Source organism: Hyaena hyaena, unplaced genomic scaffold (genome assembly GCF_003009895.1).
Source record: "Hyaena hyaena isolate Hyena2069 unplaced genomic scaffold, ASM300989v1 scaffold_192, whole genome shotgun sequence".
Classification (NCBI taxonomy): domain Eukaryota; kingdom Metazoa; phylum Chordata; class Mammalia; order Carnivora; family Hyaenidae; genus Hyaena; species Hyaena hyaena.
In genome coordinates, this window is record NW_024080825.1 from 219,503 (window position 1) to 239,004 (window position 19,502).

General features: G+C 40.0%; 1 protein-coding gene across 1 annotated transcript in view; it reads left to right on the forward strand.

Annotated features, from left to right (window-relative positions):
• The first annotated feature begins 537 nt into the window (after positions 1–537).
• The window catches only part of SPATS2 (spermatogenesis associated serine rich 2), a 154,140-nt gene continuing 135,175 nt past the window's right edge, over positions 538–19,502 (forward strand). Inside the window, exon 1 of the mRNA XM_039241438.1 lies at positions 538–651. The gene's annotated coding sequence lies outside the window, so the exon portion shown is untranslated. The remainder of the gene's footprint in view (positions 652–19,502) is intronic.

Sequence of the window (19,502 nt, forward strand, 5' to 3'; positions counted from 1 at the left end):
CCCGTCCCCACTTTCATCTAGTTTGTTCCCGACCCACTCCTCCAATCCCTACCCTTCCTCGTTATTCCCAGTTCCCGGCGACGCCCGAGCCCCCTCAACTGAGACTAGCGATCCGGCGGGCGGTGCCAGGCGCGAGGGGCTGGGTCGCGAGAGGAGCGGTAACCCGACAGACTGGAGCCCGCCTCCCGCCCCGCGCCTCACCACTCGCAGATCCCTGGCGCACGGGCCGCCTCGCGCCCGGCCTTCGCGCGCCGGTTGGCTGCAACGGCCTCGAGCTCGGCGCGCCGGGTTCGCGCCGGCGCGAGCACGCGCCCTGTGCGCTGGCTGGCTGGCGCGCACGCGCCCGAGCGGGCTCCGGGGCGGGGCGAACAGCGCGAGCCCCGGCGAGGTCGGTGTGGATCCGCTGGCACTCCGGCCCCCAGCCGCGGCTGCGATCCCCAGTCCGCCGCCGGGCCGAAGCGGGGAAAGGGGCGGTGGGGGCGGGGCGGCGACCGGCTCTGGGAGAGCTGGGGGAGGAGCGCGGCGGCGACGGCGGCCGCTCTAGAAGAGGAGGAGAAGGAGGCGGAGGAGCTCCTTTCCTCTTCTCAGACCCCGGAGCGTCCGGGACGCAGAGCCCGGAACTGGGGGACGCGACGACTGCGGGGGCCTGGGGTAGGTGAGGCTGAGGGTGCTGGGTGGAGGGGTTGGTGGGGTATAAAGGGGGGCACAGAAGTGCAGAGAGCGGGCTCGAGGGAGGGCACGGGGGAGGGGGAGTTGTTGGGGGTTGGGGTATGGAGAGGAAGGGGACATGAGCCCTTTGGGACCTGGAGTGCCCAGATGGTGAAAGGCTTCTGGGGTCAGTGGGGCAGGCCGAAGCACACGGGTCCGAGTTGGGGGGGTTTCCAGAGAACAGGCCGGGGAAACAATGGAGTAAGGGGGGACTCTGGTGTGAGCGTGTGTGGGATATTGGATTTTGAGAAACAACGAGGGATCGAAAAGAATGAAAGAACGGGTCATTAGGGTTGAGAAGTACAATGAATTGGGAATTCAGTGGGGATGCGTAAGGTCATTTGCGTGGGTGTCCGAGGTCCTCAGGATTTGGGGGCAAAGTGTGATTTGAAAAAAGATGCGGGGGGGGGCGGGCGGAACGGAAAATAAGGCAAAGGGTGGCAGAGAAAAGAAATAGATGTGGTTTGGGCTTGATTTGAAGCGGAAGGGTAGATCTTGTTGGAGTATAGGGTAGGTGGACTAGAGTGGCATCTTTCTCCTAATTCATCCAGGATGATTGGGTTCTTTTGGAAGGTGGATCTTTCTCAGGCATGTACCTCTGCTGAGGAGTACAAGCTATTCATTTAATAATTTCGTTATCATTTATGGTCCGTTTCATCGATAAAGCATGCCTGTAGTATTTATTTCTCCTATGTTCATCAGGTTAGTGTACGTAATTTACCTGTGGTTAATGAAACAGAGGAGAACATATCACCAAAAATAAATAAGCATCTTGCTTTGAATTAGGTCAGTGATAATGCAGAGTTCAGGGTGTTTGGGGGGAAGAGAACCAAGAGTTTGTTTTCATTTAGACCTATAGGTGATGAATAGCCTTGATAAAATCGAAGTTATCTATACTTTGTTAGAATTGCAGTTTCTCACTGAGAAATGTTCATATACCATCTGCTACTGGTTTTATGCTCTTGAGAGAGTTTGGGTTCTGCCTCAAGAAATTCTTGATGCTGATATCAAATTATCAGGCTGCCTTATACCTTCCAATTTGAATTAAGGTGATTTGAAAATACTGTGGGAAAGTATTTCTGGGTCATGATCTTGGCATTTCCTTAATACTTGAATTTCCAGACCAAATATTGAATGGTTCTAGATACAAGATTGCTGATTTTAAAATTGTAGTTACCATTATGTGTTCATAAACCGTTGATGTTAATCTTTTTATTTGTTGAGTATTAAGTTTTGCTGACTCACCTAAGATTTCTGGGAATTTATCCATTTATATTTCTCAGCTAGGTCTTGGATAGTAGCATTAGACTACTTTATAAAGGCCCAAAATAATTACCACAGTTGTCACTTTTCTTATATCTTACAAAAACTGAATAAAGCAAGGAGTGCCTTCATTAGTGATAATGTGGCTTTTTTTATTGACCTCTTACAGTAGATGAGGCAAGGTGCTAAGTTTGTTTTGCATGCATTATCTCATTTAATTGAATCCTCACAATTATTTCCTGTGTTATAATTAAGAGGTTAAATAACTTGCCAGGGTCACAGGTAGTAAATAAAGCTGCATTCACACAGTGGTCTGTTGGATGCCTTCTTTAAATCTTTACTGTTCGTTCTACTTGCCTGTCTTCCTCCTCCTAAATCTTGGTTGTAGTACAAGCCGCATTAATTGGTTGAATCTTGGGTCTGATATGGTAATGGTGATTTAGATGAAGATTGGGTTAGTGGGCTATATCTGTATACTTCGTAAATGTTTATTGCTCTTGTGAGTTAACAGATCTTCTGGGGTCCTGTTAAGAAAGCTCTTGCTAAGGGTTTGACCTGTGAACACGATTTTTTGTTTAGTCTAGTGTACTGCCAAAGTACTGTGCCTAGGTGGCGCTCTTCCTTGTAGAAGTGAAGACAACCAGTTGTGGAGTCAGAACCAATTAACTCTGGAAAACAATTGCAAACTGCTGAGAGCTCAAGTGCCCTCCCAAGCACCTGTTGAGTCCGCAGTTGGTACTGGCATTATCTCTAAATATAGACAGGATGCTCTTAGAAACCAGGAGTGAAACAAGTAGAACTGAGAGAAACAACTGGGGCCTGAGGGAGGAGCCATAGGTTGCTGGCCAAAACATCAGCATAGCCCTTGGGGGCTGATCCAGGAGTTGCAAAGGGCTCCAGATACTAGTGAATGGCAGGAGGGGAGGGAATTATTTGTTGAACATTTACGTATTCTTGGCGCTGAACTCAGTGTTTTGTATATATCACTTCATAAGATCTTCAAACAACCCTTATAAAGCAGATGTAAGCATTATCCCTATTTTTCAGATGAGGCTCAGGAAGGTTTAGGTAACTTGTGCAAAGTCACTTAATAAAAGCAATAAATGAAATTATTATTATTATTATTATTATTATTATTACTGCTGGTTGCTGTTTTCCCATTGTAGTGGTTCCAGAATTAAACTTGGGAACTTAAAGTCACTCTTTAGGATCCATTGTGCTTCTTGTTAGAAGTACAACTAATTATTTCAGTCTTGTTACTTCCATTGGAGAGTAGAAGGTAGAGCTTGATTTTTTTCTGATTTAATTGTTAGCAAGGAGAGCCCATTCATTATTTAATAAATGATCTCCTGTAGAATATAATTCAGCTTCCTTAGTTGCTTGGTGTAAATCTGTAGCAGCATGAAAATGGCATGTCCATCCCTCCTATTCCGAGGTCTTGACCTTTAGGTAAGTTATCTAGGATCTGGAGGATGCCAGTGAAGCATGCTTGTTACACACTCTTACCACTTTTCTTGATGTTTTTGTCAAAACTTTGACCATCACTCTTAGTTACTTTAAAAAATTGTGGTAAAATATAGATTATGTGAGATTTCCACATAAACCATTTAAAGTGTATGGGTCAGTGGCATTAAATACATTTACATTGTTGTGCAGCCATCACTACCATCCATCTCCAGAATATTTTCATCTTCCCATACTGAAACTTTGTACCAATCAAACAATAACTCCCATTCCTCTCTTCCCTCAGCCATTCCCTTTCTGTCTCTATGAATAGGACTACTCTAGGGACTTCTTACAAGTAGAAGAGGTAGAATAATAGTATTTGTCCATCTGTGTCTGGCTTACTTCACTTAGCACGATGTCAAGTTTCATCAACATTTTAGCATATGTCAGAATTTCATGCCTTTTAAGGACCGAATAATATTCCATTGTATGTGTGTACCACATTTTGTTTATCCATTTAGACACTTAGGTCATTTCCACCTTTTGGTTATTGTGAATAGTGCTGCTAGGAACATTGGTGTACAAGTATCTGTTCCAGTCCTTGCTTTCAGTTCTTTTGGGTATATACTAGAACTGGGATTTCTGGGTCATATGGTAATTCTCTGTTTCATTTTTTGAGGAAGCGTTATTACTTTTTTTTTTTTAAATGTTTTATTTATTTCTAGGAGAGAGAGAGACAGACAGCGTGAACAGGGGAGGGTCAGAGAGAGAGGGAGTCACAGACTGAAACAGGCTCCAGGCTCCGAGGTGGCAGTCAGCACAGAGCCCGACGCGGGGCTCGAACCCACGAACCGTGAGATCATGACCTAAGCGAAAGTCGGACGCTTAACCGACTAAGCCACCCAGGCGCCCCGAAGCGTTATTACTTTTAAATGGTGGTTTTATTTGTGTTCACCTGAAGGTAGCACTTGGCCTTATGTTTGAGGAATGATGTTTCCTTTATTGACTTTTTCTGGACTGTTTGTAGGCCACTTGTACTGGAAATGATTCAAAAGGAAATGATTTACCTAGTTGTCACAGTTCTCTCTTAGCTTCTGCCTATTTATGTTTATGTATCATGACATCTGGCAAACACATTGAAATACATTTCAACTTAGCAATAAAAGTACTTTTGAAAATCTTCCAGACAGTTCCACTGATGAGGAAAATGGGAATATCAGTTCTAAAGTGTGAAATATATCCAATGTGGAAGGAACCATTTTTTATATATAGATCTTTCCAGTCATGCCTGTAAATGTAGATAATCATTTAAAAACATGATCTGTGGGGCGCCTGGGTGGTTCAGTCAGTTAAGCATCCTACTCTTGATTTCAGCTCAGGTCATGATCTCTAGGTTAGTGAGATTGAGCCCTGTGCTATTAGCCTGGCACCTGCCTGGGATTCTCCCTCTTCCTCTCTCTCTGCCCTTCCCCCATGTGCGTGTGCTCTCTCTCTGTTTCTCAAAATAAATAAACTCAAAAATATTTTAAAAACCCATTATCTTTGTGTTTGAAAGATGTATGTTTGATTATATGTGTGTTTGAAAAATGCGTCAGTAGTGTAGAGCATTTTCAGTTCTCTTTCATGCCTTTGAAATCCAGGGTAGTTTTTTCATCTAAAAATGTTTTACATGCTGCTGGTTACTGCTCAACTTGTGCATCCCTTCATTCATTGAAAAAAGTTTGAGTGCCTGCAATATGCTTTAAATGTTTCAAGAAGGTAGCTGTAATGTAGGAAGTAAAATTGGCTCTAGTAATATTTTTTCTCCATTTCTCTCTCTCTCTCTCTCTGAGTTTTCACATAGTACCAAATATAATAGATTGAAATGGCTGCAGACTGATAGTGAACTCTCTCTTAGGATGGGTCTAGCCTCCCATTTCATTTTTTCTAAATGTCACAAGGAGGTTAATTATCCCTGCATCTTGCTTCTTGAGATTATTTACAAACGGACTTCAGGCTCATATGCCATTTTCTGGGAGCTTCATAAAAGAGCCCACTCTTACCTTAGAAGTGGTCTGTTGGTTCTGAAATACAGTTGACCCTTGAACAATATAGGAGTTAGAGATACTGACCCCTGTGCAGTGGAAAATTTGTATATAACTTTGGACTTCCCAGACACTTAACTGTGTATTATATATTGTATTCTTTTTAAAAAAATTTTAATGTTTTTATTTACTTGTCTGTGAGAGAGAGAGACAGCGTGGGTAGGGGAGGGTCAGAGAGAGAGGGAGATACATAATCTAAAGCAGGCTCCAGGCTCTGAGCTAGCTGTCAGCACAGAGCCCGACACAGGGCTCGAACCCACAAACTGTGAGATCATGACCTGAGCCGAAGTCAGATGCTTAACCGACTGAGCCACCCAGGTGCCCCTGTATTCTTACAGTAAAGTAGCTGGAGAAAAGAAAATATCAAGAAGACCATAAGGAAGAAAAAAATTTTTTTAGTACTGTACTATATAAGAAAAAATCCATGTATAAGTGGACACATGCAGTTCAAACATGTGTTGTTCAAGGGTCACCTGTATTTTTAAAGATTTAAAGTTTGTAAACACCTTATCTTTAGATTATTGGATATTAAGGATTGATTAGAAGCCAGCAATTTGTTCTCCATATTCAAATCTACCATGGTGGTTCACAGTTTCTGCAGAGTTTGAGGATACAGCCATTAGCTTAAAGGCAATTTCTACAGTCATTGTCCTATGACTAATTTGTGGTTAGAGGTTACATAGTGCTTCTTTCTAGTTCACCTAAATAACAACCTTGGATTGCTGAAGGATTTTTTAATATTACTTAATCAGCAAAATAACATGATTACTAATGTGGAATGTGTGTGTGTTCTTTAAAATTTGCCAAAGGGTATTGGGCCTGGGGGAAGGAAATTTGTGATGAGGACATTTTATGATTTATTTGAGGAGTAAACAGGAGAGAGAGAATCCTAAGCAGGCTCTACACTATCAGTGCAGAGCCAAACGATAGGGCTCGAACCATAAACCGTGAGACCATGACCTGAACCGAAGTCAGGAGTCAGATTCCCAACTGACTGAGCCACCCAGACACCCCTGTTCTATGATTTAGATGAGTCATGGTAGGTAAGTGAAGATGCGTCCCAATGATATTACTTCCTGTTGACCTGTAAAGGACTGGAAAGACCAATGTGTACAACTTGCAGTCTTGAGGATCCTCTATTGGGTATATGTGATATGTCCCAGAGTAAATTATTTGCTGTTGTTTTAAGGCTATCATCAGTAGTAGAGCAATGCTTGTCTTTAAATTACTCATTTCGTCTCTGATTACATGTCACTGTGGTCAGCCCATTGCTGGCCCTTCCTGGTTATCTTCTGTTACATTGATTTGAAATGTGCATTAGTGTGTGGTGGCAGCGACTCTTCTGCTTATTTTGTTTGGTCGACCTCTTGGTCGTTAGAGTAAATTGCCTTCATTGCCTACCTGCATATCCTGCACAAGCCCTCAGTATGAGGATCTCATCATGAAAAGATCCCTCAGATTTGATGAAAACAGTCAAATACATTTATAACTAAGATGAAATTGCACAAAACTAAAGTATTGTACGTGAATGGCAGGCGATAGAGAACCACCACAGACTAAATTAGCCATAGCTTAGATACAAGCTTAATGTTTTGTTGAATCTTTACTGGTCAGTACATACTAGGTTTATTGAGATGGTTGCTAATTTCTTGTTGACAGTGCTTTAAACCAGGCTTAGTTGGATAATCTTTTTCATCTCTGTCACTACACAAATGTTGCATTTTATGTTGGGTTTTAAAAAGTTGATATTTGACATTTGTCAAAATTGTCTGCTCATTATGTTATGATGAACCTGTAAGTTAGACTACGAGGTATTATTATGTGATGTTATTGTAATATGGGAGCATAGGAAACAGTGCAACATCAGTGATTACCAAATCTGTTTAGGCATCTAACCTGAAGAAGTAGAAAAAGGTCCTGAAAATGGAGGGTATTTGGTATTTTCATGCTAATTACTTGTTACCTGAAATCTTAGCATTTAAGTAAGATTAGAGTTACGTTCAATTTTTATGTGATTACATTTTTGATTTGACAGTAAAGCTGAGAACATATGATCCTTTCATACTCTACTGGCTAATTATTTCTGTTGTGAAATAGCCCCAAGCATATTATTTTTTTTTTATTATATGTAAGCTATTTTATTTTATTTTTTTTTAATTTTTATTTATTTATTTTTTACAAATAGTTTATTGTCAAATTAGTTTCTTTTTTTTTGTTTTTTATTTTTTGTTTTTATTTATTTATTTTTTTAACAAATAGTTTATAGTCAAATTAGTTTCCACATAACACCCAGTGCTCATCCCCACAAGTGCCCTCCTCCATGCCCCTTCCCCCTCCCCGCCACATCCATCAGTCCTCAGTTTTTGTCAGCATTCAAGAGTCTCTCATGGTTTGCCTCTCTCCCTTTCCCCCACCATTTCCCCCCTTCTTCTCCTCCTTGTTCCTCAGTTAAGTTCCTCCTAATCCTCCTATACGTGCAAACATATGATATTTGTCCTTCTCTGCCTGACTTATTTCGCTCAGCATAACACCCTCAAGGTCCATCCATGTTGCTACACATGGCCAGATTTCATTGTTTTTCATTGCCATGTAGTATTCCATGGTATAGATAAACCACATCTTCTTGATCCATTCATCAGTTGATGGACACTTAGGCTCTTTCCATGTTTTAGCTATTGTGGAGAGTGCTGCTATGAACATTGGGGTACATGTGCTCCTATGCCTCAGCATTTCTGTATCCCTTGGGTAAATTCCCAGCAGTGCTATTGCGGGGTCATAGGGGAGTTCTATTGGTAGTTTCCTGAGGAACCTCCACACTGTTTTCCAGAGGGGCTGTACCAGTTTACATTCCCACCAACAGTGTAGGAGGGTGCCCGTTTCTCCACATCCTCGCCAGCATCTAGAGTTCTCTGATTTGCTCATTTTAGCCACTCTGGCGCCAAGCATATTATTTTTTAAAATATTTTAATTTATTTTTTATTTTATTTTATTAAAAAAAATTTTTTTTTATTTTTTAAAAATTTTTAATGTTTTATGTATTTTTGAGAGAGAGAGAGAGACAGCATGAGCAGGGGAGGGTCAGAGAAAGAGGGAGACACAGAATCTGAAACAGGCTCCAGGTTCTGAGCTGTTGGCACAGAGCCCGACACGGGGCTTGAACCCATGAACTGTGAGATCATGACCTGAGCCAAAGTTGGATGCTCAACCGACTGAGCCACCCAGGGGCCCCTACTTTAATTTATTTTTTGAGAGAGAGAGCAGAGTGTAAGCAGGGGAGGGACAGAGAGAGAGGGTCAGAGGATCTGAAGCAGGCTCTGCGCTGACAGGCTGACAGCAGTGAGCCTGATGTGGGGCTTGAACTCACGAACCGTGAGATCATGACCTTAGCTAAAGTCAGACGCTCAATTGACTGAACCACCCAGGTGCCCCAGCCTCAAGCATGTTATTAAACTTCTTGGTAGCTTTGCTTTTGATGCCTAAGATGTGGATCTACTGAATAGTGTTAGTTATGATCAGGCTAATGCTAATAGTATACTTATAATATTTCTATGCTGTATTATTTTTCTTCTAATTTTTTTTAAATTAAAATAGGGAAGCTGTTAGAGTGCAAACCTGTTGTATCACATAGGAGTTGCTAATATGTTGGATTATAGATAGTTGGCATAAAATTAATTTTTGGGGTAGGAGCTTCATTCTGTCAACATCAAAACAGAAAAAAGGATCACAAGTCTGGTGTACAAATACACTTTGAATCTCTGTTCCTCTACCTACTCCCTCTGTGGACTTGGTCATCTTTTAATTTCTCTGAGCCTCTGTTTCTGAATTTGCAAAATTGGTGAAGTAGTAATTCCTACCACAGAGTTGTCATGACTATTAGATTTTTTTAGGTGAAATTCACATAAAATAAAATTAACTTTTAAGATGTGTAGCTCAGTGGTATTTAGTCAATTCACAGTGTTGTGCAACCATCACTCTATGTAGTTCCAGAACTTTTACATCACCCCCAAAGGAGATCTCATACTCACTAAGTAGTTATCCTTCATTTTTTCCTTGACGTATCTCTTGGTAACTACCAATTGGCTTTCTGTCTCTATGAATTTACCTATTCTGGATATTTCAAATAAGTGGAATCCTGTAATATGTGACCTTTTGTGTTTGGCTTCTTTTACTTAGCATATGTTTTTAGGTTCATCCATGTTGTAGCACGTATCAGTACTTCATAGGTTTTTATAGCTGAATACAATGCCATTGTATGGATATATTACATTTTGTTTATCCTTTTATCTGTTGATGGAAGGATGTGTCATTTTCACTTTTTGGCTGTTGTGAATCATGATGTTATGAACATTCATACACCAGTGTTTGCCTATCTGTCTTCAATTGTTTTGGGTCTGTAGTGGAGAATGGAATTGCTGGGTCACAGAGAATTTTTATATTTAACTTTATTTTTTATTTTTTAATTTTTTTCTTTCATAGTTTATTGTCAAGTTGGTTTCCATATAACACCCAGTGCTCATCCCAGCAAACGCCCTCCTCCATGCCCATCATCTCCTTCTCCTTCCCCCCGCCCCCATCAGTCCTCAGTTTGTTCTCAGCATTCAAGAGTCTCTCATGGTTTGCCTCCCTCCCTCTCCCCAACTATTTTTTCCCCTTCTCCTCCCCCAGGGTCCTATATTTAACTTTTTGAGGAACTGCCATACTGTTTTTCACAGTGGCTTTACCATTTTACATTCCTAGCGGCAATGTTTGAGGGATCCAGTTCTCTACATCTTTGTCAACAGTTGCAGTCTTCCTTTTTATTTTTTTATTGTAGCCATCTTGGTACCTGTGAAAGGATACCTTATTGTGAATTTTATTTGAATTTCCTTAGTGACTGCTGATGTTGAGCATCTGTTTGCTTGTTCATCATTTGTGTATCTTCTTTGGAGAACTGTGTATTAATCCCTTTGCCCAATTTTTCATTGGATTGTCTTTTTTTTGAGTTCTGATTGTTGAATTTTAATGGGCATAAAACAGTGAGTGCACATAGTATGCACCTCAGTAAATATTTTCAGCAAATAATTTTTTGCTACTTGGGACCTGAATTGGATGGGGACTTTGCCTAGCTTTTGCAATAGGAGTGCAAAGGCAACAAAACCTTTGTTGTCAGTCAAGTTTTGACTATGTCAGTGTTGATACTTTGTTTTTAATTGATGTCCCCAAATCAAGATTAGAAACATTTATGTAAAAATCAGTTTATCTTTGGCAGAAATCAGTATATCATCAATGTTTAATTTATTCCTAAGAACTATAAAGTAGTAGTGCCGTTTAATTATATCTGGGATTTAGATCGTCTTTCTTCATTCTTCCTTGTTATGAGGTATTTGTTATAAATGCCACAATCAAAACTTTTTGAAAACTGGGTCAGGGAAGCCATCTTTTTATATTTAATGGTATGGGTTTCCTTTGCTATCTGAGAATAGAGCGTTCCTGTGAAACTTTTTGTAAGTCTAAATGGCATAAAGTGAAGAAGTGTTTACCATTCATGTATATGGAGAATTTTTTGAGCATTCTCAGACCCAAAAAATAACCTCTTAGGCTTTTCTGCTACCTTAGGACACGTTTTGTTAATGGATGCACAAAATAAATTGAGATAAAGCACTGATGCTTACAGACTGTTCAAAGCTGTGGCAGCTTTGATGTTGGGATGCTGAGTGTAGTTCCCAGGGAGGGTGCTTGAGGGCGCCACTCAGTGTGCACTGCTTCTATAAGAGTTGCTGCAAAACAAGTTTTTGCTTTTTTTAGAAGTTTGTTTATTTAAGTAATCTCTGCACCCAACGTGGGGCTCAGACTCATGACTCCCGAGATCAAGAGTTATATGCTCTTCTGACTGACCCAGCCAAGTACCCCTTGCCTTTTTTTTGTAAAAGTGAAAATCCTCTTCATATTTCCTTCAGTTAGTGGAAACAGGTACTAATGTAGATCTTTTGTAAAAGTGAAGTGGTATAAGGTGAACTTTCGAAAAGCAAGGGATACTTGTATGTGGTTGATGTATTATCATTGTTTTCATGTTTATTGTAACTTGGCTTTATGGGCTGGTCAAGAGAAGATAGATGAGAATAGGAGATCAGAGTAATTAATTTAGAATTGATTGGGCTGTACCATCTTGAACTGATGAATATATTCTGGAAAGTTTGGAGTATTTCATTTCAGTATGTCATGATTTGGAGTGGGGCAGTACTTTTAAGCAGAACATACCGAAAACTGTATGCAAGTCTAAATTTGGTTATTTTCTTGGGAAAGGTAACAAAGGGAAGTGTTGGCTTTTGGGGACTGGTGATTGTTCAAATCCCTCCTAAGTCACTCTCCCCCTGTACTGCCAAACTTTATGTTCCATATGTTTCAGCTCTGAATCCTCATAGAGTTTTCTGTGCCTTTTCCCATACCATAAATTCTGCCTGGCATGCCTTCTAAATCCATTGGTGACTCTCCTTCCTGAAGTCTCAGGCAGACTAAATACTCCTTCTTCTTCTTCTTCTTCTTCTTATTTTTTTTCTAATATTTTATTTATTTCTAGGAGAGAGAGAGACAGCGTGAGCAGGGGAGGGTCAGAGAGAGAGGGAGACACAGAATCTGAAACAGGCTCAAGGCTCTGAGCTAGCTGTCAGCACAGAGCCCGACGCGGGACTCAAACTCATGAACCATGAGATCATGACCTGAGCTGAAGTCGGACGCTTAACCGACTGAGCCACCCAGGCTCCTCTAAGTACCCCTTCTTTTGAGCTTTGAAATTGGTTACACACTTTCATTATAGCACTTGTCATAGTTTACTTTAAAAAATGCACATGAAATTTTTAAAACTTTGTTAAATTTTAAAATTACAAAGTTTAGAAGTAAATGGTGAAAATGGTTTCCCCAGTTCTCTTCCCCAAAGGCCGTCACTCATAGTACTTTCTTTTATATATTCTTACAGTGTTTTTCTGGCCTATACAAGAATCTTTATAGTATATGAAATGCTTATTTACTTCCTTATTTTTTTATTGCAGAGTAGTTTAGAAATACTGATACAGATTTAAGTATTACAGAGATATATAGACTGAAAAGTGAAAGGTCCTCTTTATCTTGATCCTTAATTCTTGTCCTTACCAAATAATAACCCTCCTCTTCAACAACATTCTTCTCTCTAGAAGCAGTTCTGTTGTAAGCCTGGTGAATACTCTTTCAATTGTTCGACTTACATTTATGTACTTACATAAAACTTATTTTTGGTGTGTTTTGTTTTTATGATATTTTATATATTCTAAAACTTCCTCTTTTTAAAAGTTTATTTATTTTGAGAGAGAGAGAGTGCGCACATGTGCGCATGAGCATGCAGGGAAGGGGCAGAGAGGGGGAGAGAGAGAGATTCCCAAGCAGGGTTTTGCACTGTCAGTTTGGAGCCCCACATGGGTTTCAAACTCAGGAACTGCAAGGTCATGCCCTAAGCTGAAGTTAAGGGTCAAATGCTTAACTGATTGAGCCACTCAGGCGCCCTTGTAGCTTACTCTTCTTAATATATCTTGGAGATTTTTTTCACATCATTATGTACAGATCCATTTTATTCTGCATGGTGTTTATTCCATAATATGTATATGCCATTTTATGTAATCATTTCTCAGTTGATGGATATATATATATGTATATATATGTATGTGTATATATATGCATATCCCTTGCAGTTTTCTAACAATGCTTCAATGAATATTTTTTTATAAACTTTTTTTGGACCTATGTGAGTGTTTCTCTGGGTTGCTAGAAGTGAAATGCTGGGTGGAAGGGTATAAAAGGGTATATTCTAAAAGTTCTGATGAATTATGCTAATTGTTTTTTTTAAAAAACCCTTTTAGGGGCGCCTGGGTGGCTCAGTCAGTTAAACATCTGACTTGGGCTCAGGTCATGATCTCAAGGTTCATGGGTTAAAGCCCCGCGTCAGGCTCTGTGCTGACAGCCAGCTCAGAGCCTGTAGTTTGCTTCAGATTCTGTATCTCCCTCTCTCTCTGACCCTCCCCTGCTAACTCTGTCTCTATCTCTCTCTCTCTCTCAAAAATAAATAAAACATTAAAACAAACAACCCCCCCCCAAGAAAGTAAAAAAACTGTCTTAGCTTGAAATAATTTTAGGTTTGCAGAAGAGTAAAGATAGTACAGAGCTGTCATATACTCTTCCCCCAGCTTCCCTTAATGTTAACATCTGTCATAACCATAGTGTATTTATCAAAGCTAAGAAATTAACGTTGATACAATAGTATTAAATTGTATAACTATTTGGATATCCCCAGTTTTTCCACTAATGTCCTAAAAAGTTCCAGGATCCAACTCAAGATCCGGTGTTACAGTTAGCCAGTGTGAGTCTTTAGAGTCCTGCAGTCTGTGACAGTTTCTGTTTTTTTCTTGTCTTTTTCACCTTCTTGACTCTTTGAAGAGTACTGGTCAGATATTTTGTAGAACATCCCTAAATATAGGTTTGTCTGATTTTTTTTTAAGTTTTTAAATTTATTTTGAGAGAGAGAAGGCGAGTGGGGGAGGAGCAGAGAGAGGGAGAGAGAGAATCCCAAGCAGGCTCTGCACCAGCAGCACAGAGTCCGACTCGGGGCTCGATCTCAGGAAGCATGAGATCATGACCAGAGCCGAAATCAAGAGCCAGACACTCAACTGACTGAGCCACCCAGGCTTCCCTGTTTGATATATATCTGACACCCAGACAAAGGTTATGGATTATGGGTAAGAATGCCATAGAGGTGATGTGCCCTTCTCATTACAGCATATTAGGGGGGGGACAATAACAGCATGTATTATTATTAGTGATGTTAACTTTGATGAGTTGATTAAGGTGTTCTCTGCCAGATTTATTCACTGGAAAATTTCTGCTTTTCTCTTTCCATTCTCTGTTGTTAAAAAGCAAGTCATCGAGTCCAGCCTATACTCATGGAAGAGAATTAAATTCTGTCTCTTGGAGGGAGAACTATCAAAGAATTTGGACACATGTTTAAACCTCCACAGTAATAAATAAATATTTTATGGAGATACTTTAAGACTATCCAAATATACTGTTTCTCTTTAAAAGTCCCACCTATTAATTTTAGCATTCCTCAGTGAATCCTGCCTATAGCAGTTATTACTGTGGTCTTCTTCTTCTTCTTTTTTTTAATGTTTTATTTATTTCTAGGAGAGAGAGAGAGAGAGAGAGCGTGAACAGGGGAGGGTCAGAGAGAGAGGGAGACACAGACTCTGAAACAGGATCCAGGCTCTGAGCTGGCAGTCAGCACAGAGCACGAAGCGGGGCTCGAACCCACGAACCGCGAGATCATGACCTAAGCGAAAGTCGGACGCTTAACCGACTAAGCCACCCAGGCGCCCCATTACTGTGGTCTTCTAATGGTTATTTTCCATTTCTCTCATTATTCCTGTGTTTATTAATTAGAAATTTTCTGTAAGGAGATTTGTACTTTGTTACTCATTTATTTATGTAATTTATTTGCATCATTATGGACTCATGGAATTTATTCTTTGGATTATAACCTTTTTTACTTTTTTGCTCATTAAATTACTTGCAAAATTGTTATTAAAATTTTTAAAAATGTTTTCATTTTATTTTTGAGAGAGAGACAGAATACAAACAGGGGAGGGGCAGAGAAAGAGTGAGACACAGAATCTGAAGCAGGCTCCAGGCTCTGAGCTGTCAGTGTAGAGCCTGATGCGGGGCTCAAATCCATGAACTGTGAGATCATGACCTGAGCTGAAGTCCAGCACTTAACTGACTGAGCCACCCACGCGCCCCTACTGTAAATTAAAAAAAATTTTTTTTTAGTTTTTGAGACAGAGAACACAAGTGGGAGAGCAGCAGAGAGAGAGAGGGAGAAACTGCAGGCTCTAGGCTTTGAGCTGTCGGCACAGAGCCTGATGCAGGGCTTGAACTTACAAACTGTGAGATCATGACCTGAGCTGAAATCAGACGCTTAACCAACTAAGCCACCCAGATGTCCCTGCTCATGAAATTATTTTAAAATAAAAGTTTCCAATTTACATTCCTACCAATAGTAGATAACACTTACACCACTGGCTGTTATCTGATGAATTAAAGCATTTTTTCCCCTGATTAAACATAAGGCCGAATATGTTGTATATCTTCATTGACTATATTTCTTTTTTTAAAAAACAATTGTTTGTTTATTTATTTATTTTGAGAGAGAGACAGACAGCAGGGAGGAACAGAGAGAGAGAATTCCAAGCAGGCTCCTCACTGTCAGTGCAGAGCCTAATGTGGGGCTTGAATGCAAGAACTGTAAGGTCATGACCTAAGCCTAAACCAAGAGTCTGGCGCTAAACTGACTGAGCCACCCAGGCACCCCCATTGACTATATTTCTTTGTGAATTGTCTTTTTATATACTTTGCCCATTTCTTTTTTTATTTTTATTTAAAAAAATTTTTATAACATTTATTTATTTTGAGAGACAGAGCGCAAGCTGAGTAGGGACAGAGAGAGAAACACACACAGAATCAGAACTAGGCTCAGGGCTTGAACTCACAGACCTTGAGATCATGACCCGAGCTGAAGTTGGAAGCTTTACTGACTGAACCACCCAGGTGCCCCTGCTTTGCCCATTTTTAAATTGTTTTTCTTTTGTTTGTTTAATGAAAGTTTTTTTACACTGGATATTAATCTTCTGTTAAGTATATATATTAAATATATATGTTATATATATTATATATTTAACATATATTAATTAACTAATTAATTAATTAACATATTATAAATATATTGTATATTTAACATATATATACACACACACATACACACACACACACACTTTTCCTTTTGGGAAGAAAATGTTTTCCTTCTTTTTTAAATTACAAAAGTAATATACCTGTTGTAAAATGTGTGAAGTGAATAGCAAAAGTCTCTTCCCTGTCTCTTCAGTTTCATTCCCCATACATATTACCTTTTTTATCTCACAGGCTAACAGTTTGGTATTTTTCTTCCATAATTTTTATGTAGAGCAGAAACATATATGTATGTGTTGTAAGTATATGCAAGTGTGTATATACATACAAAAGCATATACTTTTTGATAAAAATGGAATCATAGAATATTCTTCAGTTTTGCTTTTATCACAAATTATAGAATCTTAATGTGTTGAAATGTATGTTTCATTCTTTCTCTCACTAGATTGATTAGAAGCTCCTTTGTACAGAGACCATGATTCTTTCCACTCTAAAGGTATTCCTTTTCTATGTAGATGACATCATCATTTATCCGTTTGCTCATATGAGAGACACTTCATGTTTAAACAAAATTTTATTGAGTGTTTACTCTCTGTCTGATACACAGGAGTGAACTAAGCATAAAAATCCTTGCCTGTGTGTAGCTTATATTTTAGTAGGGGAAGGCAAGTGTTAAGCAAAGGAGTAGAATGTCTCTAACTTGTCAACATTCCAGTAAAATTCAACTATTCTTAAGGAAAATAGGGGCGCCTGGGTGGCTTAGTCGGTTGAGCGTCCGACTTTCGCTTAGGTCATGATCTCGCGGTTCGTGGGTTCGGGCCCCGCGTCGGGCTCTGTGCTGACTGCCAGCTCAGAGCCTGGAGCCTGTTTCAGTCTGTGAGTCCCTCTCTCTCTGACCCTCCCCTGCTCACGCTGTCTCTCTCTCTCCTAGAAATAAATAAAACATAAAAAAAAAAAAAAAGGAAAATATAAATTCAAACCTTTAAAACATTTTTCATTGTAGTCCTTTTTTTTTTCCCTAAAAATAAACCACAGTAAACATATCAAAGGAGCATATCTTGGTTTTGGAGGTGGAGGAGGCATGTTGCACTGACAGAGACATTTGACCTTGGGTGATGGTGGTAAAGGCTCACAAGGAGGTAGTGGTGCTCTTTCTCTTGATGGGTTGATGATGATTGGTATTAAAAATAAAAAACACCCAAATAAAAAACAAGAAAGGGACACTGTGAGCATGTGACTGTGTGTGTGTGAGAGTGTGAGAGAGAGAAAGAGACAGACAGACAGACAGACACTGAAGGGTGGTTAGGGAGGACCTTTTTGAGAGTAATATTTGAGCAAAGACTTAGAAGTCATCTTTGAAATTCTCTTCCTCGTACCTCACATCAGATCTGTATCCAGATCATACTGATTTCATCTTCAGAAAATATCTCAGACCTATCCATCAAGAAGGTGGATAGATTTGGTGGTAGAAGTTTGTGGAAATTTTCTTCTGATTGTTTTAATATTCTCAGTGAATTAGGAATCAGGTACTCAGCTGAGAGTGAGGGTGCAGAAGAAATGATGGAGGTTTATGGAGAGGAGAAGGTGTGAACTTGTTCTGGAGAGTGGGAGAATGGCTGTCACAGGGAGATAGTGTAAGATTTCCAGGTGGCATTAAGGGCCCCTTGAGGTTTGTGGTCATGAATTTAAAATGAGATTAGTCAGTATGTTTTTGTTCTTCCAGCCACATTGAGCTGCAGGGGCATATGTTTAGAATGGATTTAACCAGGGATGGGTTTTTACCAAGATAGTGGAATAAAACATGAGAGGGTCAAGGGAATAGAGCATATATGCAAGGGAGTGACTTTGATAATATACTGGTTTAAATTATGGAATTTAAATCAGGTGAGGAAGAAAGGAAGCCATGAAGTGGCTGAAAGATGGTGAAAAGATGATATAATCAATGAATTGAAGGACCTGTTGAGATCAAAAGGTTGGAGTTTGGGTATGTGAGAGACAGAGCTATAAAAATAGTAGGTTATAGTCAGACAGTAGGATATAAAAATTGAGACCATGGAAGCATTATCATGCGTGGGCTGCATGGGTGAAGGACAAGATCCTTAGAATCAAGGAATTCAGAGATGTAAGTTAGGAATTCAGAGAGATGGGGTATTAGATCATCTGTGTGAAATCACTGAGACTTAAGACAGGATCTGTGTTGTGGAGAGTCACAGTGTTAGGGTTCTTCAGAGTAAAAGAACCTGTAGGATCTCTATTTTTCCCATCTGTATCTGTATATATATATATTTACATTTGTATCTGTATCTATCTAGAATGAGATTTTTTATAAGGATTGGCTTATATAATTACGGGAGCTGAGAAGTCCCATAATCTGATGTCTGCAAGCTGGAGACCCAGGAAGGTTGGTGGTGTAGATTCCAGTCCAAGATTGAAGGCCTGAGAACTAGGAACACAAGTGGTGTAAGTTCCAGTCCAGGGGCAGAAGACTGATAGTTCAGCGCAGTTTTCCAGCTCAGTAGTCATGCAGAGACAGAGAATGAATTCTCCGTTACTCTTCCTTTTAATTTTATTCATACCCATCCACCTTGGGGAGGGCCATCTGTTTAACTCAGTCTGCCACTTCCTATGCTATTCTCATCCAAAACACCCTCACTGACACATCCAGCTGTGGTCTTTACCCAGATATCTGGGTACCTCATGATCCAGTCAAGTTGACACATAATATTAACCATTGCAGTTAACCATAACTCTGGGTAATAGAGTTTTCACATGATAGTCAAAGTGGAGGTAGGGAAGAGAGAAGACTAATTTGGAAGCATCAGTGAGGAGCAAGGAGGACACTTTCCTTACCCCTAGGTCCAGTGGTATGAAGGGTGTGGGAAGGAGAACTTTCACCACTTTAAGGCTGCAAGGGGAGTATGGCCTCAGAGGAGAATTAGTTTTTAAATAGAACCAGAAGTGGAAGGAAATGTTCAGAGTAGAAGTTGAAAATGTAGGGCACAGTGGAAGAGTTTCAGAATTTGGAAAGAGGTGTGTGGCACATGGGGACAGAGCAGGGGATGTGTAGAACTATGTGGGGATTAGAATATGGTAGATGAGAGGTTTGAAAGTTGGGGGCTTCTTTTGATGGACAGCATAAACAGATAAAGAACATGAACAGGTTAGGATTGATAGACAGCAGGCAAATTCTGGAGGTGAGGGTATATGTGTAGAGAGGGAAGGATGGGCAAGGAGTTCTGGGTCCTAGGGAAGAGCATGCTG